Source organism: Gavialis gangeticus, unplaced genomic scaffold (genome assembly GCF_001723915.1).
Source record: "Gavialis gangeticus isolate Ggan-Ray unplaced genomic scaffold, GavGan_comp1, whole genome shotgun sequence".
In the NCBI taxonomy this organism is placed as follows: Eukaryota; Metazoa; Chordata; order Crocodylia; family Gavialidae; genus Gavialis; species Gavialis gangeticus.
In genome coordinates, this window is record NW_017729001.1 from 15860917 (window position 1) to 15870435 (window position 9519).

Consider the following 9519-nt stretch of genomic DNA (forward strand, 5'->3'; position numbering starts at 1 on the left):
CCACTGACACCTGGGCTGCCTAGAAAGGCAGTCCAGCTGCGGTGCTGCCTCAGTCCTGCTGCATGCCCAGGGGTGGCAGGACCTGCCACGGGCTAGACAGTGCCTGGACCAGGTGAGACTCAGGGACCCACCACAGGCTGGACAAAGTCTTTCCGTGGGCTGGATGGAGCCCGCAGGCTGTATTTTGCCCACCCCTGGTTTATGTGCATATGGATTGAAAGTTGGCTGCAAATGCAGCATCTCTAATACTTAACAGAGTTAGCTCAGCTGTAAAAAACATAGAATCGCTTGAGTTCTTATCCCTGCACTACATGAATAAAATTCTACGCTCTCCTTCACACAGATAGAGCTCCAATCACCTCAAATGAGGTTGTAATCGGCAGGGTTGCACTGGTATAACCGAGGGCAGAATTTAGCTCTTGGGGTTAAGTCTTCATGTCCCAACCAAATTTTTATCTTGGAAAACATCCACCCGCCTGGAGACAAAACATGAAATGTTTCAGGAAGTTATGAGTGATAGAAACCGGTTTATAATGGATGCAGAAAGCACTGAGCAAGTGTTTACTTCCAATATAATAAAACTTATAACATATATGTTGTCTGTAACCTCACAATTTTAGGAAATCTTGAAAAGAATGAGTTTTAATGCACCAAATGTCCATAGGGATCATTGACCATTTGTTGATCAGCAATGGGTTCATTAAATCAATGGACTTCATTATCTCATTAAGTCAGAGGCAAGTTTGTAATCAGAGTGATGACATGTTTAAGTTTCTTGTACTCTGGCCTCCACAACCCCCTACAGCTTATTAGAAAAACTAATCAGATTGAATTTTCCACCATGCTGTTTATTGTAGCCCTAATGGAAGACAATCACTTTAAAATTATACACTCAGAAGGTAATTTCTATAAACCATAAGCCATTGAATGATTCTCTCTGGAATAAGTCTCTCTTTTTTCCTTGGGATAAGATAGATAATAATGTTTTTGGCACAATTTTAAGGCTATTTTTGCAATTAAAAATGTAACAAAAATGCTACTAGAACAGGAATGTGTTGGCTTTAATTTAAAAGTAAGATGTATTTTCTACTTTATGATTTGATTATCCAAAATTATTAACACCTATTTTTTGCACCACCATGCTGAAATGCAAACCACTGTTAATAAAGATGCAGATAAAGCTTTCTGAATTTCACACCCCAAACTTATCATCAGAAATCAAGAATTTTCTGAACTAGTTTGGTAGTATGATCTTAAGGAAAAATGTGGCAAAATATAATGAAATTTTATTTTCAGACAAGGTTGACTTAAATACTAGGGAAAGCCAGAAATGTATGCATACCATCTAATAATAACAAGCAGTAAAGAATCCAGTGAATAGATAAAAAACATGAAGTGATGATCTAGCACCTGCAGAACTCCTAGCACCCATCTTTTACTTATACACTCATCTCCACAGATGTTAAATATGTCCATGGAGGGGACTTTTCTAGAAAAGTCTCACAAGAAGCTGCCTCACTCACACGATCATACTAAGTTGAAATGAGGAAGCCAGTAAATCTCCCTATCCTTTCTAAAGATCACAAACTGTACTGATATTTGAATTTGAAATCTGGTTCCTTTTTCAGAGTGGTAACTGAATTGCAGACCCAGCAGGGACAATCTGAGGTTGAACTGGACACTCCTCTATTCCTTCCAATTCATAATAGGTTCTTCCAAAATAGGGTTGAGATATATTGCTGAGCACTAGGGAGAATGAACATGTTGCGTCTATTCTGTTGACAGAGGACTCTGCTATATGCCTGCAAATCTAGTGGCCTTCATAAACCTTAAATTCACAGAAATGGGAATTAAAAAAAATGTTAGTTTACTTTTCTCCCTCTGTCCAATGAAGGGCAGTTTGCATAGATAAAAGGGTAGATTTTCTACAATGTATTCCTGGAGGATTAGGATAGGGCGCATATCGTCGCCATGGATTCTTGTAAGACTTCAGGAATATCGACTTGAACATGCCAATTGTTTGGGTACAGAGATACATGTGTTCTCCATCATGTTGAGCATTTCCACCATCAAGGCCAGACACTTGATGAACATACCCAGTGCTGCAGAGATCAAAGGGTAAAATTTCCCTTGCTGCGACTGCTTTCCGAACAAGAGTAGAAATACTTTTGGTGAGCTACACTGATATAAAAATATGCATTTTTAGTTAAAGACCCCAAACCAATCTTGCAGAAAGAGAGTAAGGATGGCAGGAACTAAAGTCCATGTGGGATTTAAACTTTCTCCAGCATGTGTACCACTGCTTCATAGTCAGAAGGCCATAGGAAAGTATGTCTGGAAAGGACCTCTGGAAGTCATCTAGTCCAGTCCTCTGCTCAAGGGAAGGATCATCCCTGACTAAACCATCACAGCCAACCATCTGTCCAACCTACTCTTCAAAATTTCCAGGGATAGCAATTCCACAACTTCTCTAGGTAGCCTGTTCCAATGCTTGACCACCCTCAGGCCCCCTCTACACCTTACAGGTACTGCCCAATTAACTGGTACAATTATCTGGTCCAGCTACATGTGCAAAGTAACTATCACACAATAAAAAGCTCCAACCAGCTATAAAGCTAGACCTCGAAAATGTGTACCAACTTCATAGCTGGTTGCTTTTGAGCTTTAATTAGCATGTGTACCAGGGTCTTCCCTGCTGCTGGGAGCCTGGTCAGCAATCCCCCTGCCCCAAAGGTATAGGAAACCCCCAGGGCTGGTAGATCACAGCGATCCTCTGGTCCCAGGTGTTCCCTACACGCCTGAGATAGGGATATTGCCCCTGTGGTGATTCTCAGACACAGGGGTTTCCCTGCACTCCAGGGTGGAGAGATCACCCCTGCCACAATCCTCTGGTGTCAGGCTCCCAGTGCACTGGCAATAAGACACAATGGGATCTAATGCACCATCCCACAGTTGTGTCTCCTGCCATGCACAGGTGGCATGGTAGGAGGCACAATTGTGTGATTCATTCATTAAATCCCATCATGCCTTTACCTGCATGAAGAGGGGGTCTCTTGGTCAGAAAGTTCCTCCTACTCTCCAGCCTAAATTACATGTACTACAGCTTGAGGCCATTGCTGCTAGTCCTGTCCCCTGTGGCCACAAAGAAAGTGCATCTCCATCCTCTCTATAACCACCCTTCAGGTATTTGAAGAGTTATCACATCCCCCTTCAGTCTTCTCTGCTCCAGATTTTAAAAAGTCAGTTTTTTCAGCCTCTGCTGCCCATGCCCCAATTATTTTTTTCACTCTGTACTGGACTCTCTCCAACCTGTCCATATTCTTCTTGAAGTGTGGGGCTTGAAACAAGACAAATCATTCCAGGCAAGGCCTCACGAGTGTTGAATAGAAGAATCAGTTTTCTTGATTTCAAGTAACACTCCTGTTAATACAATCCAGTATACTTTTGGCGTTTTAGCAACAAGAGTGCAGTGTTGGCTCATATTCTACTTACGGTCTACTACAACCCCCAGGTCCTTTTCTGTATTACTGCAACCTAGCTATTCAATCCTCACTCTGTAGTCATGCATGCAACTATTCTGTCCCAAGTGCAGTCTTGTACTTGTCCCTGTTAAATCTCATCTGTTTGAATGCAGACTATTTTTTGAATCTATCTAGATCCTTTTCCTCTCTTTTGAAATAAGGAAATACCTCAAGCAAACTCTTCCCTTCTGTATTATTTTAGTACTTTTCTTGGCTCTTGATGACAATACTATTTAAGACAATGGGGGCCAACCTCTTCTGTAAGTGTCCCATGAATTAGCCCACCTCTCTGAGTCCCACTCTAATCACTCTGAGTTCCACTCTAATCACTCTGAGTCCCATGAATTAGCCCACCTCTCTCAGGCCCCCTCTAATTGCTCCCTGTCCAAACCATTCCTGTTTTCTGCATCCTGCTCTATGCCCCATGATTGATCTCCGGTTCTGCCTTCTGCTTCTTGCCCTATCTGCTGTTGTGCTTCCTGCCCCTTCCTCATCTGCCATGTGCCACATGCAGAGGCAGCCTGTGCACAAGGTGGCTACCACTGGTCCAAGGTGACAAAATAGTCAGGTGCCTTATTCAATCTCTAACTACCCCTGAAGTTGAAAATAAATAATCTGCAACAGTTGTAACCTAATCACACCAAATCAAATGACCATTTTCATTATTCTAGTCAAGTATGCAAAAAGTAAAAACAGAGAAAATTAATTTTGATATTACTTTAAAAATAATCTGAAAAAAATCCAATTTAACCTGACTTCATCCTTTAGCTAACATTGCTAGACAGTGTAGCCTGATTCATTGGGCTGTGCTGCCATCTTGTGGTGGTTTGTATACACAAAACCTTTCAACAAGACTGCAAATCCCATGTGTGTCAGACAGGCTGATGCATCATTAGACACAGAACTAAATGGGAAAGCCAAACAAGCAATACCAGGACACTTTCATCATGTGTTTCAAGTCCACATCACCACTCTATGTAAATAGAGGCAAATACTGAAAACGTAACTATGAAATAACAAATAGGTTTTATTACAATCCAATTTCCAAGTTATAATATTTTCTCCTTTAATAGTCAAAAAGGAAAAACTAAACAATTTATTCTCTTATGACAAAGTGAAATATGCAGAGAAATTAACCCTGCTTTAAAAAAAATAGCGCACATGCCATTTGTCTAAAAAATTAATTCTCAACACAATGAACCCTTCTCCTAAGGAATTATCTGTAAACTCTCTTTTAAAAAATCATCTATACATGCAGCTTTGATCCCCATAGCCAAGTTCACTCTTCCCAAGTTCTTCAGTGAGCAAGTGAATTATAAATAACAAAACAAAACAAGCATTTAGGTATGTAAAAAAACATAATAAACTAACAAGTAAAATAGCTTAATATTTCAAGTTAGTAAATGAACATGTAAACTAAGTAAGTTTTAAGTCAGAAAACTTCAGCTCAGGTTTTAATATAAACTGCACAAAAGTTGGCCATGATCCTGGAAGTAATTCTTTGCAGGTGAGCACCAGAGCATCTCTACTGAGTCACTTGCAAGACCGGGCACTTTAACATTAACCTGAAATAATCTTTCTTAATAAAACCTACCCTTCAGGTGACTATTCCCTGAGCAAACACAGCCCTTACAGTATGCAAATCTTAAATCCTCTTAGTGCAAAAAGGGCCTGAATGTGGCACGAATTCCCTTGTAGAGCATCCCTTACGCTATCCTAATCACAAATTCCCACTTAAAGGACATGTGCTTATGTTAGTAAGTGCTGAGGCATTTGTCAAAAAGAATGTCTGAATTTTGACTACCCAGCATGCAGTTCAAATCAGTACATAAAGTATCCACTCATTTTTCCACACACATCTTCCCCCCAAAAGATATACAACAAAAAAATTATGGCCAAAGTTTTAAAACTGAAATGAAATTCACTTCTCATGTCTGCTAGGTATTTCTTCTGTCATATTTAAAATAATGATTCTATATATTTTCATGGAAAACTTTTAATACTAGACTTCACTAATAATGCATTTTTCATCTACATTTAGGTGTGTCCTTTTTCTTTGTATTACTAGATTCTTCTTCTCTTCCTCCTATTTCCTAAAGCGTCTTTCAAACAACTCCTGACTTTCACTCCTTCTCCAAAGACACAGCTTTCAGGAATTCAGAAGGGATAAGGCCTCTCTGTCCATTTAACTCCCCATAGTAGAATCCACCATCATCTACAGATCCAAATACTGTGATAATATCTCCAGCACTAAATGTTAGCTCACTTTCCACATCCACATTTATTGAGCTCTCCCTCGGGTTGTAGTCAAGGACAGCCACCATTGTCTTAGAAGCAGACTGTTCAACCTTGCTATCTCGCTGGACACATTCTGAGTGAGACTTGCCATTCCTATCTTGTATATCCAGCTTTACTAAATTCATCCTGGAATCTGTATCAGTAACAGAAGCCTGTTTTAACAACTGCTGTTTCATCTCAATACTGTCCATCTCCACCTCAGACACCATATTACATGGAATGTATCCAACCTTTCCTTCAATTTCACCTTGGTAGAAACCATCTACATCTTTATCACTAATCACTTTTACAACTTGCCCCTTTTTAAATGGAAGTTCCTCTTCAGCTGCATCAAGATTAGGTGACATAGATGCAGGATCATAGTCAAAAAGGGCCAAAAACATCCTTGTTGAGCCATCACTAACCATTTCCTTCAAGTCTGAGCTTTTCAGAAAATCTGTTCTGGAAAATGAAGATGTCACTGCTTGGCTTGTGCTCAAAGCCTTGCTCTTTTTTTTTATTTGAGACCACTGTGTAGGAAACTCTGGAGACTCCTTTAGACAGGAATCTTTACCAGCAATCTTTATTCTGTTATCTTCCTCCCTATCTAAATCTAGCTCCTCTTCTTCCTCTGTCAAAGTACCTAAAAGAACAGAATTACGGTTGTGTTCACCAGAAGGACTACATTTCCAGTTCCCTGTTCCTGGTGTTTGGTCTTTCTTCATTTCACCAACAGACACCCCTAGCATTAATACTTCTTGAGGCTTCTTCTCTGAGACATCTAGAATCTCCTGAACATTTAAGGTATTTATTTCTATGTCTCTATTATAGTCTTCCTGCAATTCAACTTGGCTAGAGCACAGCTGAGGCACAGAACTCAACCAATTCCTGTCATCTCTCTCAATGTGTCTCTGAATGGCTGAATCTTTCACAGACTCGTCCTCAGAGTTCACATAATGGGTGGTCATGGACATTTGCATGTTGCTGACATCTACCTGATTTTTTAACATATCATTTTGGGTCAAAAGGAGCTGTTCAGTTCTCTTTCTCCGAATGTCTTTTGGAGTCCTGGCACTGGCTGATTCTTCACACAGTCTGGCAGGAAAGGCAAGGCTCAAAGACTGTACACTGACTGATGTCTGTTGATATGCCACACATTTATCATCATATTCATTTCTTAGAATGTGTGACATTGATGACATGGCAAGCTCTGGCATCAAGGAAGAACTGTGGGAAGTGAACAATTGCTGTGGGGAGACGTTTGCTGGCAGGGAAGTAAGGGAATCTCTGCAGCTAGAGGTGAAGCAAACTGTACATTTCTCATCTTTACTGGCCACACCCAACTGTGAAGACAGTGAAGATGTGCTATGTGTCAGAGGATTTTTTACAGGCTGAGAATCTATCAGTTCCCCACAGGGATGTTCAGGGGTCAGGCTGGTAGGTACAGACTTTGAATATTCCCTCTTCTTTACTGTCAATAATGCTGAGGGTATCAGAGCTGGCACAGAATCTGCTGACTCTCCATAAGGAGACAATGTTCTCACAGAAACCTTCTGAGACACTTGGAAGATCTCTAACTGGGACAGTTCTACTAGGACACTCCCAGTTATTGGAGACATAACTTCTGTTACTCTTTGACCATTCACATACACAGCATAACCTGTGACTTGTACCCCATTGGATGACCCTGCTGCATCTATTGTCACAGGCAGCCAACTGATAACTAGACTGTCCACCGAGGGACCAGGCTCTACCTGAACATCAAGTGGAGCATCAGGTAATCCTGTTGATGGAGTAACAAATGTAATTGTTGCCAATTTCTGCATCCATTTCTCCTGGGACAAACTGCATGTCATCTTCTGAGGTCGTGCATCCACTTGTACAGTGTACTGAGTGTTGGGCTGTAGGTTTTGGAAAGTGTACCAATAAATCCCAGCCTTGGTAACATCATACTTTTCCTCGTTAAGGTAAACCACATGAGTATAATTGCTGCTGCTTGGTAACCACATGACCTCTGCTGAAGTAGCAGTGATGCTCCTTATTTTCAGAAGTTCTGGTGCTTTATGAAAATCTTTCCCTATAAGGAAAGTACACTGCATCTTATCTGAATTTCCCTTTTCCATTACACTTTGAACAGAAATCCGATAGGTCTTAGCATTTAAATCCAGATTCTCAATCGCTACTTCAGTCTGACAGCCAAACCTTACATTTTGGTATAGCACTTCATCTACATAAATGTTATAGCTCTGCACATCCCCCCAGTCAGCTGGCAAAAATGGTGGGTCCCAACCTATAATAATGCTTCTTGCCAATTGCTTGATTAGGGTCAGGTTTCTTGGATAAGGCACTTTGACATAATCACTAGACATCTCAGTGTCTCCTTCTAGTCTGTTAGTTAACATACTGATACTTATTTTTTCATCAAGACCATTACTCTTTTCTCCACTGCTAAGACTTCTGCTCAGGAAACCTGTTTCATGATATGACACATGTGACAGGTCACCTAGCTCTGGAGGCACAGAGGCCATCAGGTCATCATCTGAAACTTCATCTACCAAATTAGAGGGGACCAACCCTCTTCTGCCATCCATCAGCTCTCCTTTAAAAAAGCCATCCTCATCCATATCTCCAAAGATGTAAACATATTCTCCAGCTGTCAATGGAAGCTCTGCTTCAGGGTTCTTGTTAGGACCTTCAAAAGGGTCATAGCTATATCGAGCTAAAAAGACTCGAAGTTTTGCAGAACCTTGTCTCTGTGCTTCTAAGGTAAGGGAAAATGCATTTGTCTCCAATTCTTCCATTTCATTTGCAGTATCTTCCTCTGCAGAAGGGCAGGAGTTGGGACTACTCTGCCCCGATTCTGATTTTGAGAAGTCTGTCTGGGACTCCTGTTCTTTGACTTGACTTTTAGACCCAGAAAAACAATCTTCTGCAGAGATCTGTGCTGTGGAAAAACATATAGTGCATGGCAACTTTGAAGTCACAATGTCAGATTTTTTTACGTGGAACTGTTCAAGTTCCTGAGACAGAAGATTAAATTGTTCAGTTTTACTGTGATACTGCTTCTTATTCAAGGCTTCCTTTAACTGCATTTCCAACTCATTACATTTTTTCTGTTTCTTCTCTATTTCTTGCTCAAGATTTTTACATTGCTGGTATTTTCTACCCAGCTCTAGTTCCAAATGCTCTATCTGCTGCTTGCTGTATGGGTCGGTCTTTAAAGGCGTGTTTTCATGTTCCTCGGACATATTTCCCAATGGTAATACTACTGTCTCTATACCATTTGCCAAAGCAACTGATCCTGTTGGTGTCTCCTTTGGAAAACATGAGCCATCTAAACTGGCGTCCGTGTTTAGTACAGATGCTTCCTGAATTGGGCACATGGCAGTAGTGGAAGAACAGTCTGAACCAAGTTGGGAGCACTGCAGAGACTCTTCCAGGTTCCTCAACATTATCTGTCTCTGTAACCGTAACACTTCTTTTTGAGACTCTCGCAACAAGTGATCAAAGTCACGAAAATTGAGCTCGCATGAGCCATCCTTGCCTGTAGCCAGTTTGGCCTGCAGCTCCCAACACTCCTTCTGCAGGGCATCTATCTGCTTATCCTTGGCCAGAAGGGTACTAGCTTGTTCACTCAGATCTTTGACCCTCTGCTGAGCAAATGCTTTCTTGCACAGTTCCACATCCGAGTCGTCGAAGGGTAGTAATACTGGGGCGCTGA

At 41.0% G+C, this 9519-nt stretch overlaps 1 pseudogene; it reads right to left on the minus strand.

The window, feature by feature from the left end:
- Window positions 1–5499: 5499 nt before the first annotated feature.
- Window positions 5500–9519, minus strand: part of LOC109290236 — a 12288-nt pseudogene continuing 8268 nt past the window's right edge.